Source organism: Miscanthus floridulus, chromosome 13 (assembly GCF_019320115.1).
Source record: "Miscanthus floridulus cultivar M001 chromosome 13, ASM1932011v1, whole genome shotgun sequence".
NCBI lineage: Eukaryota > Viridiplantae > Streptophyta > Magnoliopsida > Poales > Poaceae > Miscanthus > Miscanthus floridulus.
The window spans coordinates 57,094,537-57,109,821 of NC_089592.1; the positions used below are offsets into that span (position 1 = coordinate 57,094,537).

General features: G+C 45.1%; 1 pseudogene; it reads right to left on the reverse strand.

Annotated features, from left to right (window-relative positions):
- Window positions 1-1,512: 1,512 nt before the first annotated feature.
- Window positions 1,513-2,134, reverse strand: LOC136501049 (uncharacterized; annotated as a pseudogene).
- Window positions 2,135-15,285: the final 13,151 nt, after the last annotated feature.

Here is a 15,285-nt window from a genome sequence, read left to right on the forward strand (position 1 = left end):
ATCTGCTTTTTCAGACGTATGTTGCAAGTGTGCTTATATGGATGTTGCATATGTTTCACACATATGTTGCAAGAGTATGTTCGAAATGTTTCTGTTGTTTCAGTCTTATGTTGCAATAAGTGTTTTCATATTGCAAGTTGTAAGTATTTTATCTGCATATTGCATATGCGTTCACACACATGTTGCAAGTGTATGTTCCAAATGTTTCATCTACTCCAGACATATGTTGCATTCAAGTGTTTCATGTTTCAGAGGTATGTTCAGAGAGTCATGGGGGCACGGCCTAGGCGCCGAGGAAGGGACACGGTGAGCCAGGGGGACGTGGATGGGGTGCGCAGTGCGCCTGGGGTCCTATGGACGATGCATGCTCATCTTCATCCTGGCACCCTGGGTCCCGCTTGCATAGAGAGAGTGGAGGGGGTCAAGAGAAAGGAGTGGCGGGGCGAGACAGATGGGTGCGGAGTATGCGTGCGTGGCGGGACGAGGCAGACGGGAAAGGACTACAGCGATACGGTGGGAGTGCGGCACGTTTTCTGCTTGGCCGTTCGGTACCGTCCGATGGAATCCTATCCCATCGGACGTCCGGGCGCCAGTAGTTCCCTTTTTTTTACCACCTGTACATGATCAAATGGGAAATCAAATCAAGTCGCAGCCATGGTATGGCTACCGCACTGCAGTATAAAGAAGGCGAGAAGTTGAGTGCCTGAACTGCTCCAGCTTATACAATAGTATCATTTGCAAATTCATGCAGTTCCCTGTATTACTAAGAGCAAGATCTTGCTCTGGATAAGATCTTGTATCATTCAGTAAGCAGTAGCTAATATCATAGTACCATATATCGGTTCCTTGAATCTAAAGCCTTTCTTGTACTAAATATTCAGAGCAATATCATTCAAATAAAAATAACGATAATGATTCCACACGGACGCCCGTGCGGAAGGACACGTCTCCCCCACTCGCTTAGTTCAACATTTAAAAAAAAATCCTTGTATCCAATGTACCAATAACCAAGTTAGTGCTGGTAGCCAGTTGTACTGTGCTCATCAGACGTGTAAAGCACATAGATAGCTAGGCTACAACTTGATTTCTTGGCTCGTTGTTGTGAGGTACGACGAGCATAAAAGAAACGTTCTAAACATGAGATAACATCAGTTATCTTTAGACAGTCTGTTTTATATGTGAAAGCAGCTGTAAAGTTTGGCTTAATTAGAGCAGAGTTTGTCTATATGCCTAACAGACTTCTGCTCGATCGAGGTTAGTTGAATTCCAGCGAGTTTTATGAGTGATAGTTGACAACATAATTACAATAACACGTTTATTAATATAGACATGTTGCATATATTGCTGTAACAAAGAAGAAATTAAGATTAGGAAATTCTTAGCTAGTAACTGAAACCCATGAATTCTTATTAACTCTCACCAACTCATCTTACAAGAGGTCACACAGAAATTTGACTAGAGCTGCTGCTTTATTAGCAAGCGACAAGGAGATATGTCTTTTTCAAGCTCAGCCTAAGGGAACGACTCGACCTCAGCACAAGTGAAGAAGATGCTGTAGCCGTTATCTGCTTCTCTCTCCGCCACCAGCGCCTTCCTTGCCTCGCTCCTGGACCTCCTGCCCTCGGCCTCCATTGCCATGGCCAGTCTATACCTGTAGTCTAGAAAATAATACTCATTCCTGCACTCTTCCGTGCAGAACCCCATGGTCCTGCATTCCAAAGAAAAAGAAAATTGAAACCACCTCTGCCATGCCATTCATGATGTATTGCATATATTATGTGGCCCTGGACATGCCAAAGAACAAGCGGCAAGCTCAACCGATCGAGGCTTACATGTACATGTAGATGATGCGGCCATCCATGCGGCGGTGGCAGAGCTTGCATATGAGAGAATAATCGCCGACATAGAAAGAGGAACTGGTCATCATGCAGTATCAGTCGGTCTTCACCGCCAGGGTGATGCCGCGGGCACTGCGACGAACGGGCTTGGCCACATGGAGGTGCGCCGACGCGGGCTCTACGAGGGCTGCCTGGAGACCAACAGTGGTCTCTGGGTTGCAGGGGACCCTGGTCACGAATGGTGCTCCCGCAGAGCGCTTCTTCGTGGGGATGTGCAGGGCACCACGGGATGACATGCTTCCTGGCGTTGCTACTGCTTGGGATGCACGTTTGTGCTCGATTGCACTGTGTGCTGGAGAGGGAGAAGAAGAGAAGTGCTCAACTGGTTGGAGGGTACACGGTGGAGCGATGAGGGGAGGTGTATATATGGTTGGAGTGAGACTATAGTGGGTTTTCCTTGCTCTCAATTTTTGTCCTTTTGTGCTTATTTTTGTCCAAAGAATCTTTTCTGTTGGCACTGTTGGCACCTTGGTGTAGCTAGACAAGTACCATGAGGGTACACAGGTTACCACTTACCAGTGCAGTGGCCACATGAAAACATCTTGGCCTAACTCCTATCCTATTATTTTTCGTTATGTTCAAGAATTTCAAGTTCAAAATTGAATTCTTTTGTTGATGACCATATGAGGACAGCATGTATCATACGGTATGTAGCAACACTTTATATATTATCAATGTTCTAAGGGTATGCACAAAGGATTGTGGAAACTGTCTACATAGCGCCACGTTTGCAAACATTAAAGGACCCTCGTGAACAACAATCAATGAAGGAAGAGAGGACATTAGTGTCTCGTGAGGCAACGGCAACGGCACATGCTCCCCAGTCCCCGGCAAACATGACGTCAGGAGCAGCGTTGGACGGGTCCTCATCCACAGGAAATGCGACCGCGGGATCTAGCTGCGCACATGTGGGATGGTGCCAAAACGCATCATGCCACCATATATTCCTCTCCAATCTATCAGTTCTCTCCTCCCAGACAAGTGGAGCGTGGTGGCAATGGAAGAGCACAAGGGCACGGTGCGGGCAAGGAAGAGCAAGTGTGCGGTGCCAGCAAGGATGAGCAAGGTTGATGCGATGATGGCTGGTGGTGGCGGTATTGGCGTGGTGGCGGCAGTGGTGGCTGTATTTGGCGTTGCTGATTCGTCCCTATTTAACGATAACTGGTGCTGCACCGTCACCACGAACTCAACCATGGCAGAGGTGGCTTCGCCGGTGCCCCTCCCTACATGGAGGGATGAAGGTAGCAATCTAATTCAGTTACTTCTCAATTTCGGCGTTTGTCTTCTTGGGATCCTGCATGGTAACACACTACGGTACTGTTCGCTTCTCTTATAATTCGTACTTTTCAACTTGTTTTTTCAGCCGAAACAGTGTTTTTCTCTCACAACAAATTAGCCGAAACAGTGTGTCGCTTGTTTTTTTTCAGCGAAGCAAACGCGGCCTACTACTTGAAGCCCTCTAAATTAGTTACAAATTTATTGCTGTCCGTGCATCATTTAAGTTACGCACAGGCACAGTTGCATGATTGATTCCCGTTATTGTACGTGGAGCAGAAACACTTCTATCGGGGTAACCCCATTTCCATTAACAACACAAATAGCCATTGTGGTGCTACAGAAATAGGTAGGCTCAGTAATAACCCTGGAATAAAAACAATCTAGCCTCTAATTACACCTGTCTCCAGAGAGAACTAGGGCCAAAACATATAGAGAAACATAGAGGGGGAACTCCGACTAGAGACCGATGAGAAAAAAAAAAGAGTACGAACATTAACCAAACCAAAAGCAGTCCAGCAGATCACTGTTCCTGTGTTGCCTCATCCTAGTCTTCATCACCTTCCTCCAATTTAGTAATATGCATATGAGAGCAGATGGGCGGACTGGAATTTCGTCACCAGTGACGCCAGCTTGAGCAAAATGCCTACATTCTTGATGATATAGCTTCCTTTGAATCCTGCCTTATGAAGGCCTGCCCAATATATATTTCACATAAGAACATGCACCGCCAAGAATTGCACATGGATGTTTGATCAACTTCTTATCGAACTAGGCTCTATTTCAAGCCTTCCATATAGCCCAGTATATTTCTTCAAGACCCAAAGTAAAAACATCTTTACTCTTAGGTAGAATCCGAGCTACCCATCTCCACTACTGGTTCAAGTAACATGGAATAATGTAGTTGTTAGACTATGTACTCACCGTAGATAGACTAGTTCTCAGCCATTGGCTCCTACATGTAATCCTATGACCGAGTTACTGATCCCCTAGCATGTAGGCATGCAAGTGCTTCAGCACTCTATATGTACCAGCCAAGGGTCCCAATGCAATAGTATCCATCCATTCCTACCAGTGTTCACAATCTCACATGGCATCAGTCGCTTAGGTTCATATACCACCTATAGCCACCTCAGCTTCCGCAACGCGCACCCCCGGGGAGAGATCAATCTCCTCCGGGGGCAGCGCCATCGTTTAGGGGCTTGATCCAATTGATCTGGGCAGCCATCGTCGTCGTCAAGCTGCAATCCATCGTGCCGGATCTCACCTGGGTGGCGCCGTCCATTGGTTGGTCTTGTTGTGCCCCACTGCCCCCATCAAGCCCTGCAGGCGTCGTGCTTTGCCTTGTCCGCATCCGCTTCTTCTCCTCTGTCGGCGTCGCCCGCACATCCCAGCAGAACTGGCTGCCAACCGGCGCTACCGATGGCCGTGCCACTGCGTGCTAGCGTGGGGCCGTGCCTCCGCGTAGTCGCTTGCTGGCCTAGGGTCGTGCAGCCGCGCTAGACAGGGCCACACCCGCACCCAATGGTCCCACACAGGATATTGCTACTGTTGTATCTTTTTTATTTGCCCAATCACTGATCGGGGTTGAGTTGTAACAGAACCGACCAAATCATAAGAACGTAAGTACAAAAACAATCACCGAAGCGATCAAATTCCTGTACTTAAGCTCCCATAATCCCGGTAGTCCGGAAATCACGAAGGATTTCAACCAACTCTCGACATACAAACCAAGATCGTAATGATTCAACACAACACATCATCTGTTACAACATTTCACAAGTAGCATTCGGATTACATCCATCAGAGTTGAATTAGAATATTACAAACCAAGTTTGAGTGTGCGGAAGCAACATAGTTTAGTACAAAACATCATAGTTTTCAAATACATTGCCAAGTCTGAGTCATGTCCCACAAAAGCATTATCAGGTACGAGAACTAGTAGAGACCGCGCCCAACGGTCTAGTCTTCATCCCCAGCTAGGAGAAGGCAGTACTTGCAGCAACCAAAGTAGAACTGGTCATCTGCAACAGGTGGGAGATAAACCCTGAGTACGAGAAGGTACTCAGCTAGACTTACCCGACAAAAATAGAAATAAAGACACCAAGGATCATGCAAGGCTTTTCAGGTGGGCTAGCTTGACACAGTTGCAGAAAAGAGCTTAAGATTATGGTAACCAATTTAAACTTAGCATCAAGCTTATCATTATTTACCTGTCCACTAGATTAGCACCTGTACTAGAGCACTCACTTATTAGGAGCAAACAGTATTAACCATAGCAGGTATAATAAGGCTGTCATCATCATATCATCATTGCCGAACCATTATGTTATTAAGTGTATCTACATTGGAGATAAGCCCGTCAAGTTCTCACTAACCGGGAGAGACGGCGATTCGAATCGAATTACAACTCAGCTGAGGGGGTATTCCTAACTCTCACCCTGGCATACTTAGCAAGGGTAGCCGTGGGTTACCTTTGGTACAACTCAGGAACCAAATTCGCGGGTTCGATCAGCGCCAGCGCTCTCAGGGATTACCCTTCTGCCAGGACGATCAGGACTTTTAAATCACCTGCCCTTGGACTCACGCCTACGGCTCCCTTCCGAGGCGTACTTTATACTTATCGACTCCCGGCCTGAGTTGAGCTACTCGGCTTCGCGGTCGGTCTCTAGACCCGGCCAACTAAGAGAGAGGCATGCGTTCAACATGAACAGGAAAGGCTCCAAGAATCAGTCCTTAAGCGACGCAGACGGAGTCACTGCAAACCGGCAAGCCTCTGTCCGGTCTTCATTTCAAATTAAGACTGGTTCTTTTCCACGATAGCAAATATAGCCAACCGTGCCACATGTATATTCCTATATCTCGCAGGTGACAGGAAATCACCCGACTTCTACCGCGTTTAAGCAGGGATAAGCACTACTCGAGCCTGAGCTACATGGGATTTAGGGTAACAATATCTGGACAAGGAATTGGGTAACCAATGCAGCAAGTGTTTGCATCCAACACCTAAACTTAATGCAACAATATATATGTAACAATAATACTGTACTGCATTTCGGAAATTAGGAGGCTTAATATGCTCCGGGGCTTGCCTTTCACAAAGTTGCAAGGACGGTGATCCGGGCACTCAACGGCGACCTCGTCTGGCACTTCTCCTGAAGGCTGCTCCTCCTGAATCTCCGGTGTCGGCTGCTGCTGCTCGCTCAGTTCCTCGAATTCCAGCAGGGTTACTCCTTCCGGTACACCTATTGCATGCCGATGCAAAATATAATTATCATGGATGCATAAGGAATGACATGATGCTCATGATGAATGAATCACAGTGAGTGTTTACGAAAGTATCACTGGACACTCGTTTACCGAGTAGTTGGCTCTATTCAAATCACTTTAAGCATGTATCTACTTAACTTAAAGACAAGATCAACTTACCTAACTTGCATAACCTAAGGTAAAGATGCTCATCTTCAGTTAAAGGCCTAACACCTAGGAACATTACCACAACTTAGAAATAATAAAGGTATACATAATTTAACATTTAAGTTTCATATGCATACAAGTAGTCCCTTAATTAAATCACAACTAAAGTTCTACAACTCCAAATGACTTGCATGAGGACATTCTGGAAAGCTTATGAAATTCTCTACAAAACATTTGTAAACATCAAAGTATGATTCTTATGTTAACTAAATCAATTTCCAGCAAACCTAGAATCTGTCCCGAATGACGGGGTTACTAACTTAATTATTTAATGATTGTGTAAAAGCATACTTTGATCAAACCAAGTTTACCAACTTGTTTTGCATACCTAATAAACATCAGAAAGTATAGTGTCAACTTCTAAATAAATTATTTAATACTCTTTTCTAATTTATCTAGTTAATTAGGTGATTAAAGCAATATATAGTAAAACTATTCAGAAAAATCTATAAAAATTACAGTAGCTATCTCATGCTTCATATAGGCTACCATAAAAATTTCAAAGCCATTGAGTAAGTATAACAGTCTACACAAAAATGATAAGGCATACTGGCTTAAAATGGCATAATTAAGAAATCCTAACGAAAAGTGTCAAGCAACAGATTTCACATTTTTCCTAGCATCATTCTAGCATAAGAATAGTACCCACCAAATTTTACCTTTACTGGATCTATAGAAAAATTATGAAAATTCACACAAGATCCACCCATTAATAAAAGGAAATTCTATAACTTAAAAACTACACATGCACTAGCTCTGAAATTTTAACCAGAGACTCTACTAAATCAAAATAGAGGACCCACAAAATTTCATAATTTTTGGACCACAGAAACTCAAGATAAAATTCAAACAAGTTTGCATGCTTCTAAAAACACATTTCAAACTCCTATTTAATTCATCCAAGTTTTCTAAAACATGTGCTCCTATTATATTTTTATTAAATACTAGACATGACCAGGAACTTAACAAAATTAGAACCACATCATTTGGATCTATATACTAGGAAATACATATTTTAGAATCATGCACATAAATCTGTGAAAACAAATAAACAAAACAAATAAGAAAACCTAACAGCTACAGGTGGGCTGGCCCAAGGAACGGCGGCCCACGAGTGCACAGGCGCGGCCCAAGCCGACGGCGCGGCCCAGCGTGCTCCCGCCGCGCGCATCAACGGCTGACAGGGCGGACCCGCGTGTCAGCGAGAGAAGCAGGGGAGAAGCGACGGCCGGTGGCGTAGCTCGCCGCCGGTGGCTTCTCCGGTGAAGGAAACGGTGTCTACGTGCTCGTCTCATCCTAGCGGACCTAGGGGAACCCTTACTCGACAGCGATTAACGCAACTAAGAGAGGTGGCGATGGCCACGGCGGCGCTCAGTCACTGCACGGCCGGCTCTAGGCGAGGCCATGGCGTCTCGGCCCTAATGGCCGGCTCCACGAGTTTCAGTAGGGTCCACAGAAACCAGCGCAAGGGGGAGAAAGAGAGGGAAAGGGCTTGAGCAGCACGGCCATGCGCGTGCTCAGCGGCGGCAGTCATGGCGACCCAGGTGGAGCCGCCTACGCAGTGAGCTCTACCTGGCGAGAAAAAGCGACGACGGTGAGGTCTCTGATGTGGAGGAACACACGGCGGTGCTTTGGCTGGGAGCAATCGGACCAAGGCGCGCGGTGGGGCTGGATTTTTGGCTCGGCGGCTTTGGCGTTCCAGCAGAGCGACGGCGAGCAGAGGGGGCGAAGAAATGAAAATGGCGCGGCGAGTGCGCTCGGGCAGGCGCGGGGCGGCTTCAAGGCGCTGCTTGCGTCGCCAGGACGTCCACGGCGCGTGGCCTGCGCGACAGAAGGCCGGCGACGGGTGGAGGACACGCGGCGTCAAGCTTCTAGCGCCGGTCGGCCATGACGGTCACTGAATCGTTTTTCAGAAACACGATTCAGTCGCCCATTGCCCCGACTGACAGAGCATGTTTAGCGACGATTAACTCCTAATCCGTGGCGATCCAGGTTAAGCCGTAGTTAACAAAGTTGGAGACCTACATGAGTACTACAAGTTTACTAATTGGAGCTCGAGCTAGTTTTGGCTTGGTCAGTGAGATACAGTGCTCCAAACATCAGCTCATGAAACTGAAATCTGCTTGGGACTTAGAAAAATTTGCTAAGTATGAAATCAGCATGTACATCTGACTTGTGGGCCATGTTTGAGCATGTTCTAGCCATTTTCATGAATTGGCCATAAAACAACTTTTGTTCCTTGATAAATTATCTACAACTTTTGTAAAGAGCGCACAGCCATGCAAAGCTTCTAAGTTGGACTTTTGAATCAGTCAAACGATGACACTCCATGGGTCAATTTAAGTCAAACTTGCACTTGAGGACATTTTGGTCATTTTGGTCTGCATGAACAATGTTCCAACAAGTAAACTAAATGTAGTTAAGGTGTATTAGACCATGATCAACCATTTTACAAAGTTGTTATACCACTTCTACTGATCACATGTGATAAAGAAATTAAAACAAGCAATTCATACATATGTTTCAATACAATGTTTCACATGTTGCATGACCTTGTTGTTATCCTATACTTGTCACATTACTACCATATTGCCATGTTTCCAAGTATGAGAGTTTCATGTAACATTCACATGTTGCACTACTACCATTCACAACAATCAAGCATGAAACATACACAGTTGAAAATGTTGCATATGCACGTTTCAGTAACAATGACATGATGACATAGATAATGCACATGTTTATGAAATGACATGCAATTTAGTGGAAGCCAAACACCTAGGGTGTTACAGCCCTCCCCCCTTAGAAAAAATCTCGTCCCGAGATTTGGAAAGCGTACCATTTAGTATAGAAAGTTAGATGATTTTCCTTTAAATAATCTTCCCGCTCCCAGGTTGCATCCCGTTCACTATGATTACTCCAAACTACCTTGTATAATTTAACTACTCGTGTACGAGTCACTCTTTCTTGAGTATCCAGGACTTGCACGGGCTTTTCTTCATAAGAAAGATCAGATTTCAAGTTGACTTTCCTTGTTGCTATTCTCTCCTCAGGAATACGAAGACACTTCTTAAGCTGGGACACATGGAATACCGGGAATATAGCTCCCTTTTCACTGGGTAAATCGAGTTTATAGGCTACTCTTCCACTTTTCTCGATAATGCGGTAAGGTCCAACATATCGGGGCTCAAGCTTCCTTTTAATTCCAAAGCGCTTGACTCCTTTCATAGGGGATACCTTCAAATAAACATGATCACCTACTTCAAACTTAATAGGTTTTCTTCTCTTGTCAGCATAGCTCTTTTGTCTAGCCTGTGCGGCAGTCATATTCTTCTGTATAGTTCGGACTTGCTCTTCGGCTTCTTTTACAAAATCAATACCATAGAATCTTCTTTCTCTGGGTTCCACCCAGTTCAAAGGAGTTCTACACTTGCGGCCATAAAGAGCTTCAAAAGGAGCCATTTTGATACTCTCTTGATAACTATTGTTATAAGAGAATTCAGCGAGAGGTAACCAGTCTTCCCAAGAGCCTTTGCAAGAGATAAGACAAGCTCTAAGCATGTCTTCAAGAATTTGATTAATACGCTCAGTCTGTCCTGATGTTTGTGGATGATAGGCAGAACTGCGGATTAGATGAGTGCCAAGATTCTGATGTAAGCACTCCCAAAACGAGCCGTGAATTGAGGTCCTCGATCAGAAACAATGGATTTGGGTACACCATGGAGACGTACCACTTGTTGAAAATAAATCTTAGCATAATTGTGAGGATGATAGGTAGACTTGACCGGAATAAAGTGAGCAGATTTAGTTAGACGATCTACGATAACCCAGATAGAATCACAACCCTTGTTGGTAGTGGGTAATCCAACAATAAAATCCATGCTAATTTCTTCCCATTTCCAGCCAGGAATAGATAGTGGCTGCAATAGTCCGGGCCTTATGTGAATAGCCTTGACTCTGCAACAGTTATCACACCTTGCCACATAAGCTGCGATTTCTTTCTTCATCTTGGTCCACCAATAATACAGCTTGAGATCTTGATATATTTTACTGCTACCAGGATGGATGGACAATTTTGAAGAATGGGCTTCATCCATAATTTGATTTCTAAGTTCTTTATCTTTGGGTACCACAAGCCTATCATTAAACCAGAGAATTCCCTTGTCATCGACTTTAAAGTGCTTGGTCTCTTTCTCTTTCATTTTCCGCTTGATGTGAAATACACCCACATCCGTCTTCTGGAGTTCAATAATTCGACTTCTAAGAGAGAAATCCACAGTGATATTGTGGAGTACTACAGGATGAAGGAGGTGTGCTAGATGAAAGTCTTCACTAACTAAGGAATTGCAATGGGCCTTTCTGCTTAGGGCATCAGCAACCACATTTGCCTTACCAGGGTGATAGTGCACTTGAAGGTTGTAGTCTTTGATCAGTTCTAACCATCGTCATTGACGCATGTTCAACTCAGGCTGCATAAAGATGTACTTGAGACTCTTATGGTCAGTATAGATGTTGCACACATTACCAAGCAAGTAATGTCTCCAGATCTTCAGGGCATGAACAACTGCGGCTAGCTCTAAGTCATGGGTAGGATAGTTAACTTCATGCTTTCGGAGCTGGCATGAAGCATAAGCAATTACTCGACCCTCCTGCATAAGAACACACCCCAAACCGGTGCCACATGCGTCACAATAGACATCAAAAGGCTTCTCGATGTTAGGTTGTGCCAATACAGGAGCAGAGGTTAGTAAGGTTCGCAAAGTGTGGAAAGCCTCTTCACACTTCGGAGTCCACACAAACTTCTCATCCTTTTGCAGTAGCCGAGTCATGGGCTTGGCAACCTTTGAGAAATCTGGGATAAAGCGACGATAATAGCCAGCCAGACCCAGAAAACTTCGGACTTCTATGACCGTAGTAGGTGCCTTCCACTCCAGGACTTCTTGCACCTTAGTAGGGTCAACCGAAATTCCATCACCAGATAATACATGACCAAGAAAAGGTATCTTGTTCAACCAGAACTCGCACTTGCTGAACTTGGCATAAAGCTGGTTATCACGTAACCGAGTTAAGACAATTCTCAGGTGTCCAGCATGCTCTTCTTCATTCTGAGAATATACCAGGATATCATCAATGAACACGACGACAAATTTGTCCAATTCCGGCATGAATACAGAATTCATTAGGTACATAAAGTGTGCCGGAGCATTTGTCAACCCGAATGACATGACGAGGTATTCGAACAAGCCATAACGAGTAGAGAAAGCTGTCTTAGGTATATCTTCAGGACGAATTTTGATCTGATGGTAGCCAGACCTCAAATCGATCTTGGAGAATACCTTAGCTTTGGAGAGTTGATCAAACAGAATATCGATGCGAGGAAGAGGGTACTTGTTCTTGATAGTAACAGCGCTTAGGGGACGATAATCCACGCACATGCGTAGAGACTCGTCCTTCTTCTTCACAAATATAGCCGAACAACCCCAAGGAGAAGAACTAGGTCGAATCAACCCTTTCTTCAATAGCTCATTCAACTGACTCTTCAGCTCAGCCAACTCATTGGGTGGCATTCTATAGGGCCTTCGAGAAATGGGAGCCGTACCCGGAATGAGTTCTATCTTGAATTCTACATCACAGTCCGGAGGTAATCCAGGCAAGTCATCAGGAAAGACATCTGGAAACTCACAGACAACTGGTAGATCCTTAATGGCCTTGGCTAAGGTAGCATTGGTTGTACTGTGGATAGCAATATCATGAGGTAACTGCACTAGAAAACCTTTCTTATCCACAGGATCCCTCAACATAACCACACGGGTTGATGTATCGATCAACACTCCATTCCCGCTCATCCACTTCATTCCTAGGATTACATCGATTCCTACCCCCGGTAGAACTACAAGATCCACAAGGAACTCTCGATCCCCGATCTCAATCTTTACATCTTTAACTACTTGGTTAGTCATGATATTATTCCCAACAGCACTAATACAATAACCCCCCTTGACAATTGTAATCACATTCATCTGATGCTTAGATGCAAAAGTAGAACTCACAAAGGAATGCGAAGCACCAGAATCAAAGAGCACAACTGCAGGGTGATCATTAACAAGGAACTTACCAGCGGTGACCACTTCACCAGCAGGAATTTCCTCCACTGTAGTATAGTGAACACGCCCCTGACGGACGTTTCCTTGAGCATTCTTGGGAGGATGGGGACATCTATTTGCCCAATGACCAGGTTGGTTACAGTTCCAGCACGGCCTGTTTGCTGGTGGAACATTGGAGCTACTCTGCCCAGATGTATTCTTCGGCAAGGAAATCGTATACCCCTTGCAGAAACCGGTTTTAGCTTGGTTCTTCTTCTGAGGTGGGCGGTACCGAACATTAGCATTGGGTGGACGGTACGGGGCCTTAGATACCATTGGAGCCTTGGACTAGGAAGCACCAGCCTCAAAATTCCTTTTACGGTTCTTGGAAGCAGCATATATCTTGTCATTGTTCTCCTGAGTCAGGGTGTCACTGATAAACTCATTGAAGGTGACACACTTGCAATTGCCCATTGACTTCATCAGTTTTGGGGAAAGTCCCCTCTTGAAGCTAGCTATTCTCTTGGCGTCAGTATCGACGAACTCAGGAGCATATCTTGCTAGGTTATTGAACGCCTGGAGGAACTCATTGAGACTCTTATTGCCTTGGGTGAGCTTCATAAACTCAGTATGCTTAATGGCCATGAGACCAGGAGGGATAAAGTGCCCCCGGAAGGCTGCCTGGAATTGATTCCAAACGATCTCAACATTAGGAGGGAAGGTGGTCCTGTGATGGGTCCACCAGATGCCTGCAGGGCCTTGGAGCTGGTGTCCTGCATACGTAGCCTTCATGCCTTCAGTCAAACGGAGCAATCCAAATCTTTGCTCTATCGTGCTCAACCATTCATCCGCTTGTAAGGGTTCTTCTGCCTCATGAAAGATAGGAGGCTTCATGTCCATGAAGTCCTTAAAACTGCTGTACTGGTTCGGCTCGGGTCCCTGGCGGACATGCCGATCCTCACGGTTAGCCATCTGGTGCATAGCCTCAGCTAGCATGCGCTGACTTTCCACAACTATCTGCATTAGCTCAGCTGGTGTGGGCGGTGGCGGAGGTGGTTGTTCCTCATTTCCCATGCCACGACCGCAACGAAGGTTATGAGCCATCTGCAAAAGGTATAGCCAATGAGCACTGACGATGTGGAAATTTTTGTAGATGAACTGTATGATTTTGCCAAACTGAGTCCATTAGAGGGAATGCATTTAATAATCAACAGAGGCACAATCATTCATCACAATCACCCAACTCATCAAGCGCATCAATTGACATATAAATGCGATGAACTTAACCAACAACGAGATCCATAGACCGCAAAAGGCAAAATTCATCAAATGCTCACATACGTGGAGCATAATACGTTCGATAGGTTACATCCAAGCCATAGTGGTTCCAACTTACATCAAAGGTAACATAGGGTTCGATATTACATCCCAACGATTAACTTGCTACAAAGTTACTCGTTCATGCATGAGGAGCAACAAAAGACTAGATCTAGCGCATTAGCTCAGTAGTAAGCTAAACTACTGTTGACACCGTTTTTTTGCACGTGTCAAAATAATCGGAGTGGACTAATCGGCAAGGGGAAAGTTATTGAATACTTTGATAGTCAATGAAAGCCAGTTTGTAAAAATAGTTGCCGATAGCTGGTGATGATCGATGGAAAGGTTGATTTGGACTCGGGCGTTGCCGATGAGGTTGGAAGATTACTGCCGATGAAACAGGGAGTATGCCGATGAAGGAAGACTTGAAGACTACTGCCGATGAAACAGGGAGTATGCCGATGAAGGAAGACTTGAAGACTACTGCCGATGAAGCAGGGAGTATGCCGATGAAGGAAGACTTGAAGACTACTGCCGATGAAGCAGGGAGTATGCCGATGAAGGAAGACTTGAAGCCTACTGCCGATGAAATGGGGAGTATGCCGATGGGAAGGAGGACAGTGAGATTTCCATCGTAATTGAAGCGGACAGGGAAATAGATAGGAGTTGATTTCCTTTTCTGTATTTGTTAGGTTATGATTCGTGTAAGAGTCACGTGTTTCCTTAGATATGGGATTGGTGTCCTAGTTGTGTTTGGTTGTGTCTCTTTAGATCAGGGTATAAATATGGAGTAAGGGGCAATGTAATAGACAATATCAATCAATATCAAAACCAACTTTTACTCCTATTTGCATCTACTTTTCGGCGACTTCGTCAATTTGCATATTTTTCCTTTTTACGAGTTCTCATTGATTCGGCGAGCTGCATCGCTTCAGTGCGATCTTCGGCGATTCTCGAGTTCCGCGTGAGCACCTCTTGGCCGTGACTTCCGGGCGTATCGCTGTTGTCAGGACCAAAGTGTTCGTTTCTTCATCCTTGTCGATTAGCAGGTCAAATCGACTGGCACGCTTTGGATATCGATTCGGGTATTAGCCCTTTGTGTTTGCAGATCACTTTTGCATCAACACATCTTTTGGCACGCTCGGTGGGACACTTCAACCAATATGTTCAACTCCGAGATCGATCCAGGGAACATTATCGCAGTATCAGAAGAAGATCTCAAGGAAGAACAGAGG